Raw genomic sequence first — 20,771 nt, forward strand, 5'->3', positions numbered from 1 at the left:
AACTGCTTTTGTGAATGCGTACTAACAGGGCAGTTTATTATTCAATGTCGGTTATGCTGATCGCAGCCTTTGCGCTGCCCCTACAGTGGGGGGTTTACTAAATAAAGTGAAAATTAGACAACTACAACAGAATTTCTGCTTGTGTTGATGCCAGAAAATTATTAACCTTCAATTATTTTTTTATTTGCCTTCAAAAAAGCATTTTGATGTTCAAAATCGGTTGCTAATTACAACCTTTGAGCTGCCCTAACATTGGGGGAATTAAGATACACGGACAACATGCACTGTGGAAGCTATTTCACATTCAGTAAATTAGACGGTTGCGACAAATTTAAATTGTTAGGATGCAACACAGAATGCTTGCTTGCGTTGACAAAAATTATTAACTTCCAATGACTTGTTTATTTGCCTTCAAAAAGGCATTTTGATTCCCAAAGCTGGATTTCCTGATGGCAATCTTCATGCTGCCCCAACACGGGGGGAATAATGGCTGTCTGGCGACACACGCTGAGAAAAACCGCGCTGCTCCTGAGACGTGGTGACCAACCACAGAGCTAGTGCTGCTGCTAAGGAAGGACGACTGCTGTTGTCGCTGTCTAGAACTATTATGAGCGGCTCCGGCTGAAACAGGCTCTTATATAGGCCAAATAGCATGTTTTCAATTGCAAGGTATATGATCCTGTCGCCGTGCTTGGGAAGCAAGCATATAACGACCAATCAGAGGTCGAATTTTTCGTTTTGACAAGGCTTGACTATTTTCAATAGTACAATAGTGTGAATAATAAAATTACAATTATCTTATTTTGGGAAGAATCTTAGAAGATTTTCCAATCTATTGCTGCAAGAACGAAGGAAATCCATCGAATACTAACCGATTTATTAGCATTTGAAATTGGACATATTTTTCACTTTTTTTGGTTTTAGATTTTCATTTCACATCCCTATGTAGCCGAACTTCCTGAGAGAAGTATTCTTCTTCAAAATCGAGTATGAAATCAAACAGTTTCATCGATGCACTTTTTACTGTTTAAGTGGTACGCGGCGGTACGCGTTGGCCCTACATTCGCGAACAGCCCTTTCTCATGACCGCCATTTCGTCGCCGTCTCTGTCGTTAACCAGTTCCAGATCAAGGCAAACAGCCAGCAGCATGCACTCACACCTGATTCATATTTCCAATCGATCATTATTTTACTGACCTTTCTTTTGTTTACATTTTTGGCCAATCGATCTGTTGTCGTCTCTCAAGCCGTATCTTAAGACGGAATGAACAAACTCTCGGCTCGTACCTCATCAGCCAACCAAACGAGCATCCTGCCAGACCGGGTGTAGACATGTATTTTGGAAGCGGCAATGTCTGTCCAAAAAGATCATAGGGACAGCTCGATCCAAAACCAGATGGACAGTGGCTGTGAGCAACATGATTCGGTACATGAGTTGAATGACTAGATTACGTAATGAAGCAGCAGCTCAAGGCACAAGGCCCTTTTCGGGTGCAATTATTGAACTGCACTCTCTTTTCACACGTTCGCGTCATCCGCCCACCTATATGTAAGTGCTTTAAGTGGCTTTGAGGCGCCTGATTTTTCTTCTTCTTGGTGATTATCTTGTGGTTTTTTTTTTCTTCATCTATAGTTTATTTGACACGGCACAAATACAATTCAATGTTTAACGGCGCCAATTATATCTGGAAGCTTACTTTCTAAAGTATCTTAATAACTAAAAGCAAATTTTTTATCCTCGCTGCCGACTACGAGCCGAAACTAAATCTAACTTTAAGCTAGAATATTTTGCATTAAAAGCACAGGTTTGCTGTTTGATGGTTTTCGTTGCCATAGGTAAGCAGTATATTAAATTTGTTCCGCTGCTGGGCCAAGATATTACGGATTGGCATATTGGGTTGTTTCCATCGGGCCTTGAGAGTTTCGTGCGGGTCTGATTGCTGTTTCCGGATCCGGGGTCTTAACGTGTTCTTGTCGTTTGGTTGGATGTAGGCGGAAGGGGATAGGACTAAACTGGGGCGTGGATGGATTTCAGGAAAACGTATATAAGGGATATCTTGTGGTTAATCGAGATATTTTTCAGCTATGATCAATATGTTGCTCAGTGCAATAAAATTCACATGCGTTATTATTTATTGCCCATTTTAAAGAAGTTGTCGATGACACACAGCTAAAACATATGAAAAAAGACGGTTCATTGTTATAATATTTCACCGTTTTACATAAACGAAGGTATGTAGTATGTAGTATTTTGTTGATTCATGCGTTATTATTAGGGGAGAACCGTACTGAACACTCCAGTGGGTCAAGATGGCCTATGTTATTAACTCCCTAAAATACTTACACGTGTGACTTTAAATGATGAATTTCTTTGTTTTTCACATATAAACCCAACTTTCCTAAAGTTCTCTTCTATCCAACATGTTCATGATTTTATCTATAAGCTTGTGTAAATAACTGATCTGCAAATAATACAAAAACTGTGTTCCTCTAACTCTTACATTTTTGGAATTCATAAAACTATGATTGTTTTAATTTATTTCACTTACCTTCATCAACGTTTACCTAAAATGTTAAAACTAAAATTGTTCTACCCCACTTTGAAGCGCTGCAGAAGATTGCTTGACTATTTAGTGTATGTTCCATTGCTTTGATTTTACTACCGAGACTTCAAGCGGTTCTCATTTCGCGTGCTGGTTTTAATAATAACATTAAAATCGAGTATTTCAAAATAAGCTTCGTCATAAACATACATGATATAGAGCCTACAATTATTCTACATGTTCAATGTCGCTTAAAATGATAAGAAGCGCTGTAAATTGCGTGAATGCTTAACTGGTGCGTTTTAGTTCCGATAATGGCCGTTACTTGTAGCCACAACGACGAATTCATATTAGGCATAATATCTCTTATCATTTTATCACTGCGACATGTTCTTATATCAGTCAATGCTTCTTCTGGTTTTTCAGTATTACTCAGTCTGTTTGATCTAAAAAAATAAATCGGAGATCCATATAAATACAAGCTATAAATGGTATACTATCACGTAGTGTCTTCATTCGATTCTTCATTGCTACTAGAAGTTTTTTAGCTTAGATGTTCACTTTACAGCATCCATTAAACTGGGCATACCAGCCATTCCGCATAAAATTCAGAGATCGGCACGTATTTTTTTGTGTTTTCAATGTTCAAATCAATATAGTCACAAAAGCTCCGCAAAACTTTCTAACAAAACTCCATTGACTAAAAAAGTCTTGTAAAAATAAAACAATCTGAAAATAGAGATAAAGAGATCAATCAATCATCAATGCAAAAAAGCGTTTTTTCAGACTCTTTAAATGTTTAAGCAAATAGTACCACACATTCCAACGTGTTTGACAAACTTTCGATGGAAGCGTAATTTTGTGTAACCTAAAAAGCTCTCGATTATGATACATTTCAAAGCATAACAATTTTTTTCGTCACCGTTTATTTTGTAAGCAAATATATACATCCAAAGTCTGAAATCTAAAAAAAGCAAACATGCATATGGGTCATTCCATACGAAGTGTACATGCCACTCGTACACGACCATCAAAGATTTTGCTCAAAGTTGGGAGAATTATTCATCTACTGTCACTTTAAAAAAATTCCAAATTTGGTGTCAATTGGAATATCCCCCGCTCTGTGGGACCCCCTGTTTATTGCAAAGTCACGCCTTATTTTGTTAAAAATCTCTTTTTTCTTTTTCTTACAATGCATAGACGTATGATGTCCGAAAAATGTTGATGATTTTTGAAGAAAGTAAACCAAGGAATCTAGACAAAATAAAACTTTTGGCCGGAAGTGTTGCCAGATATATGCTATATCTCGAGATTGGCTCATATTATAACGAGGAGATAAGTGTTTTTTACGTAAAACTTTCCGAGAAATAAGATGAAACCGTCAAATTTAAAATAAAATTAGCTGCATTTGCCGAAAAATGCAAATTTAGTTTTAAAATACAAAAATAATCTATCTTGCAACACTTCCGGTCAAAAACAATATTTTTTTTCTTGATTCCTTGGTTTATTTTCTTCAAAATTCACCTAATATATACTATTTTTCGGGTGTCTTACGTCTATAAATTGTAAAAGAAATTAATTACGAAATCTACAACTTTTTTGCATAAAATGTTATATCTCGAGATTGGCTCATATTACCTCGGGATGATAGTTGTTTCTTACGTGAAATTTTCCAATGAACAGGATGGAATTATCAAATTGAAAATAAAAATGGCTGCATTTCCCGAAAAATGTAAATTTAATTTTCAAATACAAAAATAATTTATCTGGCAACACTTCCGGCCAAAAGTTATATTTTTTTCTGGATATATATATATATATATATATATATATATATATATATATATATATATATATATATATATATATATATATATATATATATATATATATATATATATATATATATATATAAAAATATATATATATATATATATATATATATATATATATATATATATATATATATATATATATATATATATATATTTTTATATATATATATATATATATATATATATATATATATATATATATATATATATATATATATATATATATATATATATATATATATATTCTGGGGGTCCAATCGACGTCAAATTTGGGATTTTTTCAAAGTGACAGTAGATGAATAATTTTCCAAACTTTGAGCAAAATCTGTGATGGTCGTGTCCAAGTTTGTGCTTTTTCGTGGTCACTTCATATGGAATGACCCATATGAATCAAAATAGACTTTATTTACAAAATGGATTCACGTCGATGAACAAGATTTTAAAATGATGAATCAAAAAAAATTGTTTTAATTTTATATAGCAATATTTGTTCAAAAGCTAGTAAACATTCTGATTTGTAAAAACTTACTAGTTACAACATTTGTGAGTGATAAAGACAAAATTTCAATGTTTTTAAGCCAACTCCCAGAAAGAGACAGAGTCTTCCCGACAGGGCAATTAATGTTAGCTTTCATGTACTTAGACTAATTTGATGTCAGGTTTTGGATTTTCGGCTTTGCAGTCTCAGTAGATCTAAACGAATATTTTCTTCACATCCGACGTTTCGGCCGCTGGTTGTGGCCTTTTTCAAAGGAATTCTAAAATAGATGGGTTCATTTAACAATATTCTAAAACAATTGTGGTCTATCGTTCACTTATAAAGGTATCGTTTTTTGTTTAACGCATGAGCTTTGCGGGTTTGTAGATTCAGAATTAATCAACTAGGGTATTTTGAGCTTTTTCATTCCTACCATTCTACTATCGTTATTCAACGTTTGTTATATCGGCAATTTATCTTCTGTTTTCGGTATCACTTCTTTGTGTTTGATTTCACCTAATTCTACCACTGCTTGGTCTGTGTATGTATGACCTGACTCTATAAGTCGATCGAGTTTGTTCATATTGGATTTGTGGCCGTAGATTCTGGATTTCAGGGTGTTGCGTGTCATGCCAATATACTTTAGATCTACTGAGACTGCAAAGCCGAAAATCCAAAACCTGAAAACACAAACAGTTGCCGCGAAAAAACTAATTTGATGTCTCGAAGGAAAAGTTTTTTTTTTCAGGCTGCTGTTAGAACCTAATAAAGCTGATGTCTTGAAAGAAAACATGCTGATTTAGGCAATCTTACAGAACAGGTGGAGCAGAGCACCGCTGGTATGTCATTGCAGCAATACATGATTTCTATTCGAGTACAATCGAGGAAAAACTGCAAAGTTACTGCTGATGGTAATTGATAGTTTACCTCATGAATATGGTTACCATAAAACCCACAAATAAGTACATTATTACGATTTTCACTCAATACAAGTACAAAATAAGTTTTAAGAGAGTCTCCAAGAGTGTCATGCAACAATAATTGTTACTTGAGAAGTTTGTGTTTTTTCATGATCACTTCGTATGGAATGTCCTATATATAAGGCAAGCAATATCCTTGATTTTTTTTAAATGATTCAATTTGCACTTCAAAGATACATACACAATCAAAACATTGTACGTTGCATAATGTGTCATTTTTTCCTGTATGGACTTCCTCCTTGTGACCAGAATCGTTGATCTATTGTGAGATATGGCCGGGTGTCTGTTGTATTCCGCACTTCTGTTATTGGCAATACCGCTATTGAGAAAGTGGCATGCTGATTATTATTATTTATTATTTAAGTTTCATCCGCGCTTGTGTGTAATGTGATTTTACCCTTTTAGCCTCCTTCCTTCTGCCAAATATCACCAATTATAATTCTCTGGAGAAGTTTCGTCGTGCGTCCTTCTGGCCAGTTTTATTGATAAGAGGGACTTATTTTTTATTGAGAGGAAGTGACGCAAAGGTATTATAGAATTCATCGTAAAGGAAGGGTAAGTGGTGGAGCGCCTGAGAATAAACTCATGCTTAAAGTCCTTTTTGAAATCGGATGGCCTGATTCTACTAAGATTCGAGCCCACGACCATCCGCTTGACAAAGCGGACTCTGTAACCTTGCGGCTACGCAGCTCCCCAATGTGTCATAGTCTGGTCGCCATATATAAACCGTATTGCATCAGTGCAGAGCCAATTTTTATTTTATGTTCCGCGAAAGTTAGGTTGGACCACTTTACCTTTACCTTCTTACGAGTCGCGTTGTAAGTTAATTTGTATGCACTTGAAAAGCGACGGGATTTCGCAATGGCGGCCTTTATAAACGATGTAATTATGTACAGAATGAACAGCACAGAAATCTTGGCGAATTAGATTTCTTTGTTCTAACTCGTTCTCTATGAAATGATTACCTTTTTACATTAGTAATCAACGAATAAATTATGGCTAATATTGTGAATCAGTCGAAGTAACAGTGAAGTAAACTACATTTGAGAATTTTTTTTTTCAATGTTAGTAAGTTAGGAATGAAATGTTATTGATCTTGAAACGTATGATTGACGACAAATAAAATAAATCAAATATTGCCCTTGTTAAAAGAAAGATGAAATCATTCCGCGTCGAACACTCGACAGAAACGGACGTGCAAAGTGGTCGTTCTATTACAATCCGGTCTGTGTGTACGAATAGCCAAACAAAAGAGTGTATTATTCGCGCTAAAGGCCAACTAGATTGTGAGTTGTGTAGCTACGTTCTGTACCCGGCTCGCAACTTTGGCTGTATTGGTGCAAAATACCAGCTGCAGTTTTGATCTGTGCACAGTGAATAGATCTTTCGAGTTCAAGGCCATCAGTTGACAGTCGAGTCGTGTCGCTGTGCTGAGTGATCTCACACCCGGCTCACTGCTGGTGGCTGTATTGGTGCTGCTGTACTGGTGCTGCTGTACTGGTGCTGCTGGCTGCTTTGGGTGCAGCTTCGAACGATCGGACAACGACTGCTGGAAGGAAGAAGTAAAGAGGTACGTGTTCTTGTCGGCGCTAGTGCGCTAGTGCGCTTGATTTAGCGCGATGGATATAGATCCCTCGCCTCCCGTGCCACCATTCCCGAACCCCCCTGACCCTGACCCTTCTGTTACCCCCTCCTCTGTTCATTCTCCAGTCCCCCCTCGCCCCAGGCTTTACCCGGACGGATCTCAACAGGGCAGCTATACTGTTTATTTTCGTCCAAAGGCAGGAGTGAATTCAAAGCGATTAAACATACTGCAAATTTCTAAAGACCTGACGAAGGGGTACAAGGCCGTGACCGAAATTTCCAAGGTCCTACCTAACAAGCTCCGTGTCGTGGTCAGTAATCTGGCACAGCCCAATGCTATCGCTTGCTCTGAGCTCTTTACACGCGAGTATCGCGTGTACATACCCGCACGAGACGTGGAGATCGACGGTGTCATAACCGATTCGAGTCTGTCCGTCGAGTGTACTTTGCAAAGTGCTAAAGGGTGCTTCAAGAATAGCACATGTCCCGATGTGAAGGTGCTCGACTGCAAGCAATTGCGGTATGCATCTCTCGTCGGCGGCACAAAAGTGTACACTCCGTCAGACTCGTTTCGCGTTACGTTTGCCGGAACTGCACTCCCTAGCCACGTCTCGATCGACCGGGTTCGTCTGCCTGTGCGATTGTATGTACCCCGTGTTATGAACTGCACCAATTGCAAGCAGTTAGGCCACACAGCCGCCTACTGCTGCAATAAGGCGCGATGTAGCAAGTGTGGGGAGATTCTTGCAGTGTTAATGCTGAAAAATGTATTCACTGTGGGGAAAACCAGCATGAGCTCTCCACATGCCCGGTGTACATGCAGCGCAGAAATAAAATCAAGCGGTCACTAAAGGAGTGTTCAAAGCGTTCTTACGCTGAGATGCTGAAGAAGACCGTGACCACTTCTACCATAACATCGAACCCCTTTTATCTGTTGTCCTCTGATGAAACCGATTCTGACGATTCACCAGCGGGAACAACTTATGCCAATCCTGGGGCGTCTAGAAAGAGGAAAAATATTTCCTCTCCTAAACTTCCCAGAAAAGGTCCTAAGATTTCCCAAAGTGAAATGAAAGTTACAAACAAACCAAACAGTGCTGCGGAAAAACCGAAGCAAACTCCTCCTGGGCTTGCAAATTTAAAGTCCCAGAAGGAGTTCCCAGCACTGCCAGGAACATCTAAAACCCCAGTTGTTCCTTTTGCACTTCCAGTTGATGAAACAAACTCTGGATTAGTGAAATTTTCTGACATTGTGGACTGGATTTTTGAAACTTTCAATGTACCCGATCCAATTAAAATTTTTCTTACAGCATTACTCCCAACAGTTAGATCATTTTTGAAGCACTTGACTGCCCAATGGCCCCTCCTTGCAGCGATTGTATTCTTCGATGCCTAATTCAACTGCGTATATGAAGGATTCTATCTCTGTCTTACAGTGGAATTGTAGAAGTATTTTACCAAAAATTGATTCGTTTAAAGTTTTGATAAATAAAAACAAATGCGATGCATTTTCCCTTTGTGAAACTTGGCTTACTTCAAATATTGATCTCAACTTCCATGATTTTAACATTATTCGCCTCGATCGAGACACCCCATATGGAGGAGTACTTTTAGGGATTAAAAAGTGCTATTCTTTCTATCGTATTAACCTCCCCTCGATTCCAGGCATCGAAGCTGTCGCATGTCAAATGACAATACAAGGTAAAGAGCTTTGTACTGCCTCAATATATATTCCTTCCAGAGCACAGGTTGGGCAACGGCTGCTCTTTGATCTAATAGAACTTCTTCCCTCGCCACGTTTGATTTTGGGAGACTTCAACTCTCATGGTGTGGCTTGGGGTTCCCCTTACAATGATAACCGCTCCTCTTTAATCTATAACCTTTGCGATGACTTCGACATAACTATTTTAAACAACGGTGAAATGACACGTATCCCGAAACCTCCAGCGCGCCCAAGCGCTTTGGATCTATCGTTATGTTCGACGTCGCTACGGTTGGATTGCACATGGAAGGTAATCCTCGATCCTCACGGTAGCGACCATCTGCCTATTCTTATATCAATTACTAACGGGTCAACTCGCATGCGACCAATTGACATTCCGTATGACCTCACACGAAATGTCGATTGGAAGTTATACGAGGAAATGATTTCAAAAGCGGTCGAGTCGATTCAACATCATCCACCACTTGAAGAATACAATCTCCTCGCGGGCTCGATTCTCGACGCCGCGTAGCAAGCCCAAACGAAAAAATATCCCGGCGTAACGATCAAAGAGCGGCCTCCCACTCCGTGGTGGGACCAAGAGTGCTCCGATGTCTACACGCAAAGATCCGACGCGTTTTTGGCCTTCCAGAAGGGAGGTATACCTGGCGACTATTTACGGTATTCGGAGCTTAATACCAAGCTTAAAAGTTTGGCTAAAGCAAAGAAACGCGGATATTGGCGTCGGTTCGTGAACGAGACGTCGAGGGAGACATCGATGAGCACTCTTTGGAACACAGCCCGAAGAATGCGGAATCGCGAAACGGTCAACGAAAGCGAGGAGTCTTCAAGTCGGTGGATATTTGATTTTACCAGGAAAGTATGTCCGGACTCTGTTCCTGAGCAAAACATTGTTCGCGATGCGTCTCCGGGCCACGACGCGATAGAATCACCTTTTACGATGGCAGAATTTTCAGTTGCCCTCCTGTCCTGTAACAATAACGCGCCTGGGTTAGATAGAATCAAATTCAACTTGTTGAAGAATCTACCCGGCAATGCCAAGAGGCGCTTGTTGAACTTGTTCAATAAGTTCCTGGAGCAAAACATTGTACCGCAGGATTGGAGGCAAGTGAAGGTGATCGCCATCCAAAAACCAGGGAAACCAGCTTCTGATCACAACTCTTATAGGCCGATTGTAATGCTATCCTGTATCCGGAAATTGATGGAAAAAATGATACTCCGTCGTTTATACCATTGAGTCGAATCAAATGGTCTGCTTTCAGATACTCAATTTGGGCTTCCGCCGTGCCAAAGGGACGAATGATTGTCTTGCGTTGCTTTCAACAGATATTCAGCTGGCGTATGCTCGCAAAAAACAAATGGCGTCTGCGTTCTTGGACATTAAGGGGGCTTTTGATTCCGTTTCTATTGACATTCTTTCGGGTAAACTTCACCGACAAGGGTTTTCTCCAATTTTGAACAATTTTTGGCACAATTTGTTGTCCAAAAAGCACATGCATTTTACGCACGGCGATATGGCAACTTTTCGCATTAGCTACATGGGTCTTCCCCAGGGTTCATGTTTAAGCCCCCTTCTTTACAACTTTTATGTAAATGACATCGACGAATGTCTGGCAAATTCATGCACGATAAGACAACTTGCAGACGACAGTGTAATCTCTGTTACAGGAGCCAAAGCTGCCGATTTGGAAGGACCATTGCAAGATACCTTGGACAATTTGTCTGCTTGGGCTTTACAGCTAGGTATCGTATAATTCTCTCGATACAGCTAGGTATCGTATAATTCTCTCCGGAGAAGACTGAGATAGTAGTTTTTTCTAGGAAGCATGAACCTGCTCTGCTCCAAACACAATTAATGGGTAAAACGATTTCTCAGGTTTTGGTACACAAATATCTTGGTGTCTGGTTCGATTCGAAAGGCACCTGGGGTTGTCACGTGAGGTATCTGATGAAAAAATGTCAACAAAGAGTGAATTTTCTTCGTACAATAACCGGACAATGGTGGGGAGCCCATCCAGGAGACCTTATAAGGCTTTACCAAACAACGATATTGTCTGTTATTGAGTACGGGTGTTTCTGCTTCCGCTCCGCAGCAAACACACATTTGATCAAACTGGAGCGAATACAATATCGTTGTTTGCATATCGCCTTGGGTTGCATGCAATCGACCCATACGATGAGTTTGGAGGTCTTTGCTGGAGTTCTACCATTGAAAAACCGCTTCTGGAGCCTGTCTTCTCGTATTCTTATCAAATGTGAGGCCTTGAACCGTCCCGTGATTGAAAATTTTGAAAGGTTAATCGAACTTAATTCTCAAACCCGTTTTATGACATTGTATTTCCATCACATGTCCCAAAATATTTACTCTTCTTCGAATATTCCAAATCGTGTCGACTTATCAAATACTTCTGATTCTACTGTGTTTTTCGATACATCCATGATAGAAGAAACTCGTGGAGTCCCGGATCATTTACGCGTGCAGCAGATCCCTAAAATTTTCTCCAATAAATATCGAAACATCAACTGCGACAATATGTACTACACTGACGGGTCACTTCTTGATGGGTCCACTGGCTTCGGTATTTTCAATAACAATTTAACCGTCTCCCATAAGCTCGATAATCCTGCTTCTGTTTACGTCGCAGAATTAGCTGCAATTCAGTACACCCTAGGGATTATCGAAAAAATGCCCACGGACCATTATTTCATCTTCACGGACAGTCTCAGCTCCATTGAGGCTCTCCGATCGATGAAAGATGTTAAGCACTCTCCGTATTTCCTGGGGAAAATACGGGAACATCTGAAGTCTACTCAGATTACCTTAGCGTGGGTCCCTTTTCACTGCTCGATATCGGGTAATGAGAAAGCCGACTCTTTGGCTAAGGTGGGCGCAACAAACGGTGATATTTATGAAAGACCAATTGCCTTTAATGAATTTTTCTGATTTGTACGTCAGAATACGATCATCAGTTGGCAAAATTCTTGGACCAAGGGGGAACTGGGAAGGTGGTTACAATTCATAATTCCCAAGGTATCGACGAACCCGTGGTTCAAGGGGTTGGATGTAGGTCGGGATTTCATTTGCGTGATGTCCCGGCTTATGTCCAATCACTATAGATTTACCGCGTCATCTCCGTCGTGTTGGGCTCGGGAAAAGTGGTATCTGTGCCTGTGGTGAAGGTTATCACGACATAGAGCACGTTGTCTGGTCATGCCCTGTACACCGTGACGCCAGGTCTAAATTAATAGCTTCCCTGCAGGCCGAAGGTAGGCAGCCGGCTGTTCCTGTTCGTGATGTCTTGGCGAGCCGTGACCTATCCTACATGTCCCTTATATACGTTTTCCTGAAATCCATCCACGCCCCAGTTTAGTCCAATCCCCTTCCGCCTACATCCAACTAAACGACAAGAACACGTTAAGACCCCGGATCCGGAAACAGCAATCAGACCCGCACGATACTCTCAAGGCCCGAGGGAGACAACCCAATATGCCAGTCCGTAATATCTTGGCCCAGCAGCGGAACAAATTAAATATGTTGCTTACCTATGGCAATGAAAACCATCAAACAGCAAACCTGTGCTTTTAATGCAAAATATTCTAGCTTTAAGTTAGATTTAGTTGCAGCTCGTAGTCGGCAGCGAGGATAAAAAATTTGCTTTTAATTATTAAGATACTTCAGAAAGTAAGCTACTAGATATAATTGGCGCCGTTAAACATTGAATTGTATTTGTGCCGTGTCAGATAAACTATAGATGAAGAAAAAAAAAAGAAAGATGAAAGGAAATTGTGTTCAACATTGTGAAGTTCTGATGCTGGAGCGCTCATTTATATGCCAGCTGTTATGGAATACTTAATAGCTGACGATGTTCTGAAAATGATAGGAATTGCTGCCCAAATACCAAGAGAACGAGCATATACGTCATGCAAATGGCAATTGACCAAGAAAAATTAAAAATAAACATTAAATTTCAATTTAAAAAAAAAAGAGTTGAATTTTTTCTTATTTTTTCTTTAAATAAACTTGACGTTAATACGCAATTTTAAAAATGAAGTCCAGGATGGAGAAATGAAAACTATTATTTTGATGGTAGAATGTTTTTTTTTATATAATTTCTAATTCAAATAGTTTTCAAACACTTTTTATTCTGATGATTTTAAAAGATGCAGAGAGTCATTTTAAATCAAAAAGCTCTTGGTAGTTAACATTCTAAAGGCATTGGTTTTCGAGTTATTTCTAATTTAAGCTCGAAAAAATATTAAAATTCAGGAAAATTCACGTTTTTCTTGATTTGTTCATCGTTCTCCAGCAAAAACCATACGCTCATTGGAATGCTTGATCAAAAATATACAATTCATTCTTTGACAACAAGACGATTGGGCGAACGGTTCTCAAGAAAAGAACTCTGAGAAATCACACGCTATAACAACTTCACCATCTTTCAAAGTATTTTGGTTTCTCTCATGTAAGTCGACTGTTGAGTTTTTATGTGATCGTGGGTTATCAACTTTTCCAACTTTTCACAAAAATGAGACACAAATTCATCAATTGGTTTCGCAAGTGTCTCTATATTACATCGATCTGTTGCAATCAACTGTTCGAAAGGTATTTCTCTCACACAACGTTCCTCAAGTTCTTTGAAAAAACTGTTTTCAGAATTTAAACGGCTTGGGTAATGTTCGCATTTGCGAAGATAACAATATTTGGATCGTGGAGTTGAGCTACTGAATAGTTGTTCAAAGTAAAATTTAGAATCATTTTGTTATGAATATTTCTTTAGACTGTGTATCATCAATTTAGTATACTGTATCAGTACAAACACAAATATTATGAGATCCTGAGCTTCCAAGTAATTTACAATGCTTAGGTTTCAAAGCTCTAAAAGAAGTCAACCCAATATCAGTTTTGCTGATATCTTTAAAATAAACGTATGCCTCACGAATTGAATTCATTGAGAGTCGCTTCTGCACATGCTGTCGCTTACCATCTTTTCTCACTGAAACGTAGTCCCTTTGCCCTGGCATGGCTCTACTGACCTGGTCACTGTCATAAAACTGCAATACCTCGTTTTTCACTTCCAGGGGCAATCCATGTCCAAGCCTCATGTCAGGAATAGCCAATATTCCACTAACCTCTGATATGCGCCGAGCCTGTTTCACAATGTATTTCGTTGTTTCAAACTTTCCTGTTACCGTTTGTTGGTTCCAAGATTTCGGTAGAACCGAAAGTATTCTTACTTTATCTTCCCTCGAGCATTCGGGCGCAGTAATTTTTTTTTTTAACTGAAAAATCATCTCGTCGAAGTCTCTCGCTTTACGTTTCAATAATTCCAGGTCATCTTCAACATCAAAATCGAAAATGTTTTTTCTTATACCGTCAGTAATGTTCAGATACTTTTTTTAGGATATTTTTCCTGATTGAGCTTTGCCAGTGATATCGGTGAAACGTTGATTCCAGCTAGGCCTTTGTTGAATAACTTAATTTTCTATGTTCTGGAGTATTCTTTTTGATACGATTGATGGTATCTTCGCCAATTCGTATACAGATGCAGATGGTTGCAACTCCGTCGGTAGAATGTTTCTTCCACATCCTGATGTTGATGGTTCACTTCGATACAATATAATCTACACGAATCGCAAATCGATAAACACTATTCAAATGAGCTTGACAATTCAATATTTTTAACTTTGCAATAACGTTTTCGTTTAATTTACGCAAGCTTGATGGGCATCGATGATCAGGAAAGGGTTTACAGCATTTGGGTTTGGTGTATTCCATTTTCACTTTATTCATCTTCACAAAATGCAAACTGTTACTAACACTTCTTAAGAAGTGCAATGGGATTTATATACGAAAACAGACATTATAGGATATTGGTAGCGTACTTTACAAGTAGGTAATGTTGCACGACAAACATATTTTTTTATAAAACATTCGGCAAAGGAGAACGTGTAGGTAGGCTAAGGTACAGCGCCTGAGTTAATTATCCAATCGTTTTGTTTTCAAGGAATGATTTGTATATTTTTGATCAAGTATTCCAATAAACGTATGGTTTTTTGCTGGAGAACTACGAACAAATTAAGAAAAACGTGTGTTTTTCTAAATTTTATTAACTTTTCGAGGTTAAATTAGAAATAACTCGAAAACCAATACCTTTAGAATGTTAACTACCAAGAGCTTTTTGATTTAAAATGACTCTCTGCATCTTTTAAAATTATCAGAATAGAATTTTTTTGAAACATATTTGAATTAGAATTTTTATAAAAAAATCAATCTACCATTAAAAAAATATTCTTCATTTCTCCATCCTGGACTTTTTTGTTAAAAGTTGCGTTTTAACGTCAAGTTTATTTAAAGAACAAATAAAAAAAAATTAACTTTCGTTTTAGATTGAAATTCAATGTATATTTTTAATTTTTTTGGTCAAGCATTCGGGCGCAGTAATTTTTTTTTTTTAACTGAAAAATCATCTCGTCGAAGTCTCTCGCTTTACGTTTCAATAATTCCAGGTCATCTTCAACATCAAAATCGAAAATGTTTTTTCTTATACCGTCAGTAATGTTCAGATACTTTTTTTAGGATATTTTTCCTGATTGAGCTTTGCCAGTGATATCGGTGAAACGTTGATTCCAGCTAGGCCTTTGTTGAATAACTTAATTTTCTATGTTCTGGAGTATTCTTTTTGATACGATTGATGGTATCTTCGCCAATTCGTATACAGATGCAGATGGTTGCAACTCCGTCGGTAGAATGTTTCTTCCACATCCTGATGTTGATGGTTCACTTCGATACAATATAATCTACACGAATCACAAATCGATAAACACTATTCAAATGAGCTTGACAATTCAATATTTTTAACTTTGCAATAACGTTTTCGTTTAATTTACGCAAGCTTGATGGGCATCGATGATCAGGAAAGGGTTTACAGCATTTGGGTTTGGTGTATTCCCTTTTCACTTTATTCATCTTCACAAAATGCAAACTGTTACTAACACTTCTTAAGAAGTGCAATGGGATTTATATACGAAAACAGACATTATAGGATATTGGTAGCGTACTTTACAAGTAGGTAATGTTGCACGACAAACATATTTTTTTATAAAACATTCGGCAAAGGAGAACGTGTAGGTAGGCTAAGGTACAGCGCCTGAGTTAATTATCCAATCGTTTTGTTTTCAAGGAATGATTTGTATATTTTTGATCAAGTATTCCAATAAACGTATGGTTTTTTGCTGGAGAACTACGAACAAATTAAGAAAAACGTGTGTTTTTCTAAATTTTATTAACTTTTCGAGGTTAAATTAGAAATAACTCGAAAACCAATACCTTTAGAATGTTAACTACCAAGAGCTTTTTGATTTAAAATGACTCTCTGCATCTTTTAAAATTATCAGAATAGAATTTTTTTGAAACATATTTGAATTAGAATTTTTATAAAAAAATCAATCTACCATTAAAAAAATATTCTTCATTTCTCCATCCTGGACTTTTTTGTTAAAAGTTGCGTTTTAACGTCAAGTTTATTTAAAGAACAAATAAAAAAAAATTAACTTTCGTTTTAGATTGAAATTCAATGTATATTTTTAATTTTTTTGGTCAAGCATTCGGGCGCAGTAATTTTTTTTTTTAACTGAAAAATCATCTCGTCGAAGTCTCTCGCTTTACGTTTCAATAATTCCAGGTCATCTTCAACATCAAAATCGAAAATGTTTTTTCTTATACCGTCAGTAATGTTCAGATACTTTTTTTAGGATATTTTTCCTGATTGAGCTTTGCCAGTGATATCGGTGAAACGTTGATTCCAGCTAGGCCTTTGTTGAATAACTTAATTTTCTATGTTCTGGAGTATTCTTTTTGATACGATTGATGGTATCTTCGCCAATTCGTATACAGATGCAGATGGTTGCAACTCCGTCGGTAGAATGTTTCTTCCACATCCTGATGTTGATGGTTCACTTCGATACAATATAATCTACACGAATCACAAATCGATAAACACTATTCAAATGAGCTTGACAATTCAATATTTTTAACTTTGCAATAACGTTTTCGTTTAATTTACGCAAGCTTGATGAGCATCGATGATCAGGAAAGGGTTTACAGCATTTGGGTTTGGTGTATTCCATTTTCACTTTATTCATCTTCACAAAATGCAAACTGTTACTAACACTTCTTAAGAAGTGCAATGGGATTTATATACGAAAACAGACATTATAGGATATTGGTAGCGTACTTTACAAGTAGGTAATGTTGCACGACAAACATATTTTTTTATAAAACATTCGGCAAAGGAGAACGTGTAGGTAGGCTAAGGTACAGCGCCTGAGTTAATTATCCAATCGTTTTGTTTTCAAGGAATGATTTGTATATTTTTGATCAAGTATTCCAATAAACGTATGGTTTTTTGCTGGAGAACTACGAACAAATTAAGAAAAACGTGTGTTTTTCTAAATTTTATTAACTTTTCGAGGTTAAATTAGAAATAACTCGAAAACCAATACCTTTAGAATGTTAACTACCAAGAGCTTTTTGATTTAAAATGACTCTCTGCATCTTTTAAAATTATCAGAATAGAATTTTTTTGAAACATATTTGAATTAGAATTTTTATAAAAAAATCAATCTACCATTAAAAAAATATTCTTCATTTCTCCATCCTGGACTTTTTTGTTAAAAGTTGCGTTTTAACGTCAAGTTTATTTAAAGAACAAATAAAAAAAAATTAACTTTCGTTTTAGATTGAAATTCAATGTATATTTTTAATTTTTTTGGTCAAGCATTCGGGCGCAGTAATTTTTTTTTTTTAACTGAAAAATCATCTCGTCGAAGTCTCTCGCTTTACGTTTCAATAATTCCAGGTCATCTTCAACATCAAAATCGAAAATGTTTTTTCTTATACCGTCAGTAATGTTCAGATACTTTTTTTAGGATATTTTTCCTGATTGAGCTTTGCCAGTGATATCGGTGAAACGTTGATTCCAGCTAGGCCTTTGTTGAATAACTTAATTTTCTATGTTCTGGAGTATTCTTTTTGATACGATTGATGGTATCTTCGCCAATTCGTATACAGATGCAGATGGTTGCAACTCCGTCGGTAGAATGTTTCTTCCACATCCTGATGTTGATGGTTCACTTCGATACAATATAATCTACACGAATCACAAATCGATAAACACTATTCAAATGAGCTTGACAATTCAATATTTTTAACTTTGCAATAACGTTTTCGTTTAATTTACGCAAGCTTGATGAGCATCGATGATCAGGAAAGGGTTTACAGCATTTGGGTTTGGTGTATTCCATTTTCACTTTATTCATCTTCACAAAATGCAAACTGTTACTAACACTTCTTAAGAAGTGCAATGGGATTTATATACGAAAACAGACATTATAGGATATTGGTAGCGTACTTTACAAGTAGGTAATGTTGCACGACAAACATATTTTTTTATAAAACATTCGGCAAAGGAGAACGTGTAGGTAGGCTAAGGTACAGCGCCTGAGTTAATTATCCAATCGTTTTGTTTTCAAGGAATGATTTGTATATTTTTGATCAAGTATTCCAATAAACGTATGGTTTTTTGCTGGAGAACTACGAACAAATTAAGAAAAACGTGTGTTTTTCTAAATTTTATTAACTTTTCGAGGTTAAATTAGAAATAACTCGAAAACCAATACCTTTAGAATGTTAACTACCAAGAGCTTTTTGATTTAAAATGACTCTCTGCATCTTTTAAAATTATCAGAATAGAATTTTTTTGAAACATATTTGAATTAGAATTTTTATAAAAAAATCAATCTACCATTAAAAAAATATTCTTCATTTCTCCATCCTGGACTTTTTTGTTAAAAGTTGCGTTTTAACGTCAAGTTTATTTAAAGAACAAATAAAAAAAAATTAACTTTCGTTTTAGATTGAAATTCAATGTATATTTTTAATTTTTTTGGTCAAAAACTTTTTTTTGTACACTGTATAATTTTTTTATGATGCATTTTTAATTCCCTACAACTCATTCTCAGACAATTTTTCTATACAACCAACGGTTTCTGGACTACAATGCTTCGAATAAAACCTATGCCAAAAGACATACGCCCTTTTAGAAGGAAACTCATGGGTGTAAACAATCTTTCCATCTGTGAAAAATGCTCAGTTTGCTCAGCCAAATACGTGTGCAAAGTTTCATTCAAATCAAAAATGGTCGATATTCGACCATCGGTCATTTGGCGCGATTTGTCTCACATCCGAAATCACTAACATATCCGGACATATTTAGCAGTGCTACAGACATGTCTGTATGACGATGCTTCTAACACAAACGGGAGATCTAAAATCTAGCGCTGTCGAATGATCTATCACCAGTGCCATTCGCCGGTTGCCTTTGTTAGTCCATCCGCTATGGAAGGCTGCGATATACTTGTATTGCATATAGTGCGCAGCGGATTCTTGCTACAGTGATCGGATAGACTATAAAGACTAATTTTTTAAGGTTGATAGATCTGATTTTTTAAATGTACTAATAAGTGTTTACGTTTTTCCCTTTTCCATCGTATGTGATTTACATTTTTGAACTCAGCATTAGAGTGTCTGCAATGTTAGCTTTTATACGTGACTACTGAGAGGTATACTTCCAGTGGGTGTGTCGACTGTGTCGTTGTGCAATCGAGTGAGCAAAACAATAACAAGAACAACGAATCGTTTACAAGGCAAATCGTTTGTATGCTTCATTGTCGGCTGTGTTTGGGATGAACGGAATAATGATATTTGGCCTTATTTTCAGCTCTGTTTGATATTCCAATCATTTAACAAGGCTCTACATGTTTCTATAGTACAATAGTTAGCTTGACAAAATCTCAGTTTTCCCCATCTCAGTGAACGCATTGCTAATTTTCAAATCGATTGCAGTGAGAGTTAAGGAAATCCTTTGGAATCTGACTGAATTTTAAGCATTTCAACGACAATTTCGTGATGCAGTGCTTTTGATTTTTCAATTTGTACCTCTGTGTTGATGTAAGACGTAATTTTACGTAAAAATCTATATGTCACCGCCATTTTTTTTTTTATTTCAACCGATTTTAATTTATGTGATTACCGTACACCTAAGAAACGGAAAATAATTCAAATACTAGCAACAAGATCTACTCTATGTGAAAAAAACACAAGATCTACTGCATTAAAGAATTTTATTTTGCCACGTTAGACTGAAGTTTTCGAGTTACAATTTTTCCAAAGATTTCACGTTTTTAAACATATGCAACTTTTTTAAAAAAAGATGGAATAATCGTATGGTATGTTTTCAAACATAAACAAAGTTTCATTGAAATTAAAATAAAAAGGTCCCTCTTCCTCTTAACAAAATTAGTCCCGCTTATAAATGAGCCTTTGCGAACCAGAGTGATCTATGTGCCATCGAGCAAATTGTTCAGGAGAAGCAATTTTCGAAAAATCTCTGAAAAAAATTCTGTTCAACGGATTCTTTCAAACAAAATGTTCTAATATAAAGGTTATGAAGTGGATTAACATTGGGATACATAAAATCAACAGTTTCTTTGCGAAATCGGGGACTTTATCTCACCAATGTACATAGACCACTCTGACTTCATATATATATATATATATATATATATATA

The 20,771-nt window shown here is 36.9% G+C and overlaps 1 protein-coding gene and 1 long non-coding RNA gene across 4 annotated transcripts in view; one reads left to right on the forward strand and one right to left on the reverse strand.

Annotated features, from left to right (window-relative positions):
• Positions 1-20,771, forward strand: part of LOC129726734 (follicle-stimulating hormone receptor) — a 313,232-nt gene that overhangs the window by 97,970 nt on the left and 194,491 nt on the right. The window lies entirely within an intron of this gene.
• The window catches only part of LOC129726735 (uncharacterized), a 228,234-nt gene that overhangs the window by 75,608 nt on the left and 131,855 nt on the right, over positions 1-20,771 (reverse strand). For 2 of the 3 annotated variants that reach the window (XR_008728397.1, XR_008728396.1), the window contains exons 2-4: positions 2,754-3,272; positions 2,550-2,693; positions 2,345-2,462 (exon numbers count right to left, since the gene is read on the reverse strand). This is a non-coding gene — a long non-coding RNA (uncharacterized LOC129726735). Of the gene's footprint in view, positions 1-1,628; positions 2,171-2,344; positions 2,463-2,549; positions 2,694-2,753; positions 3,273-20,771 lie in introns of those variants that run through there. The other variant, XR_008728395.1, reaches the window with a different exon arrangement.

Source organism: Wyeomyia smithii, chromosome 3, assembly GCF_029784165.1.
Source record: "Wyeomyia smithii strain HCP4-BCI-WySm-NY-G18 chromosome 3, ASM2978416v1, whole genome shotgun sequence".
Taxonomy (NCBI): Eukaryota; Metazoa; Arthropoda; class Insecta; order Diptera; family Culicidae; genus Wyeomyia; species Wyeomyia smithii.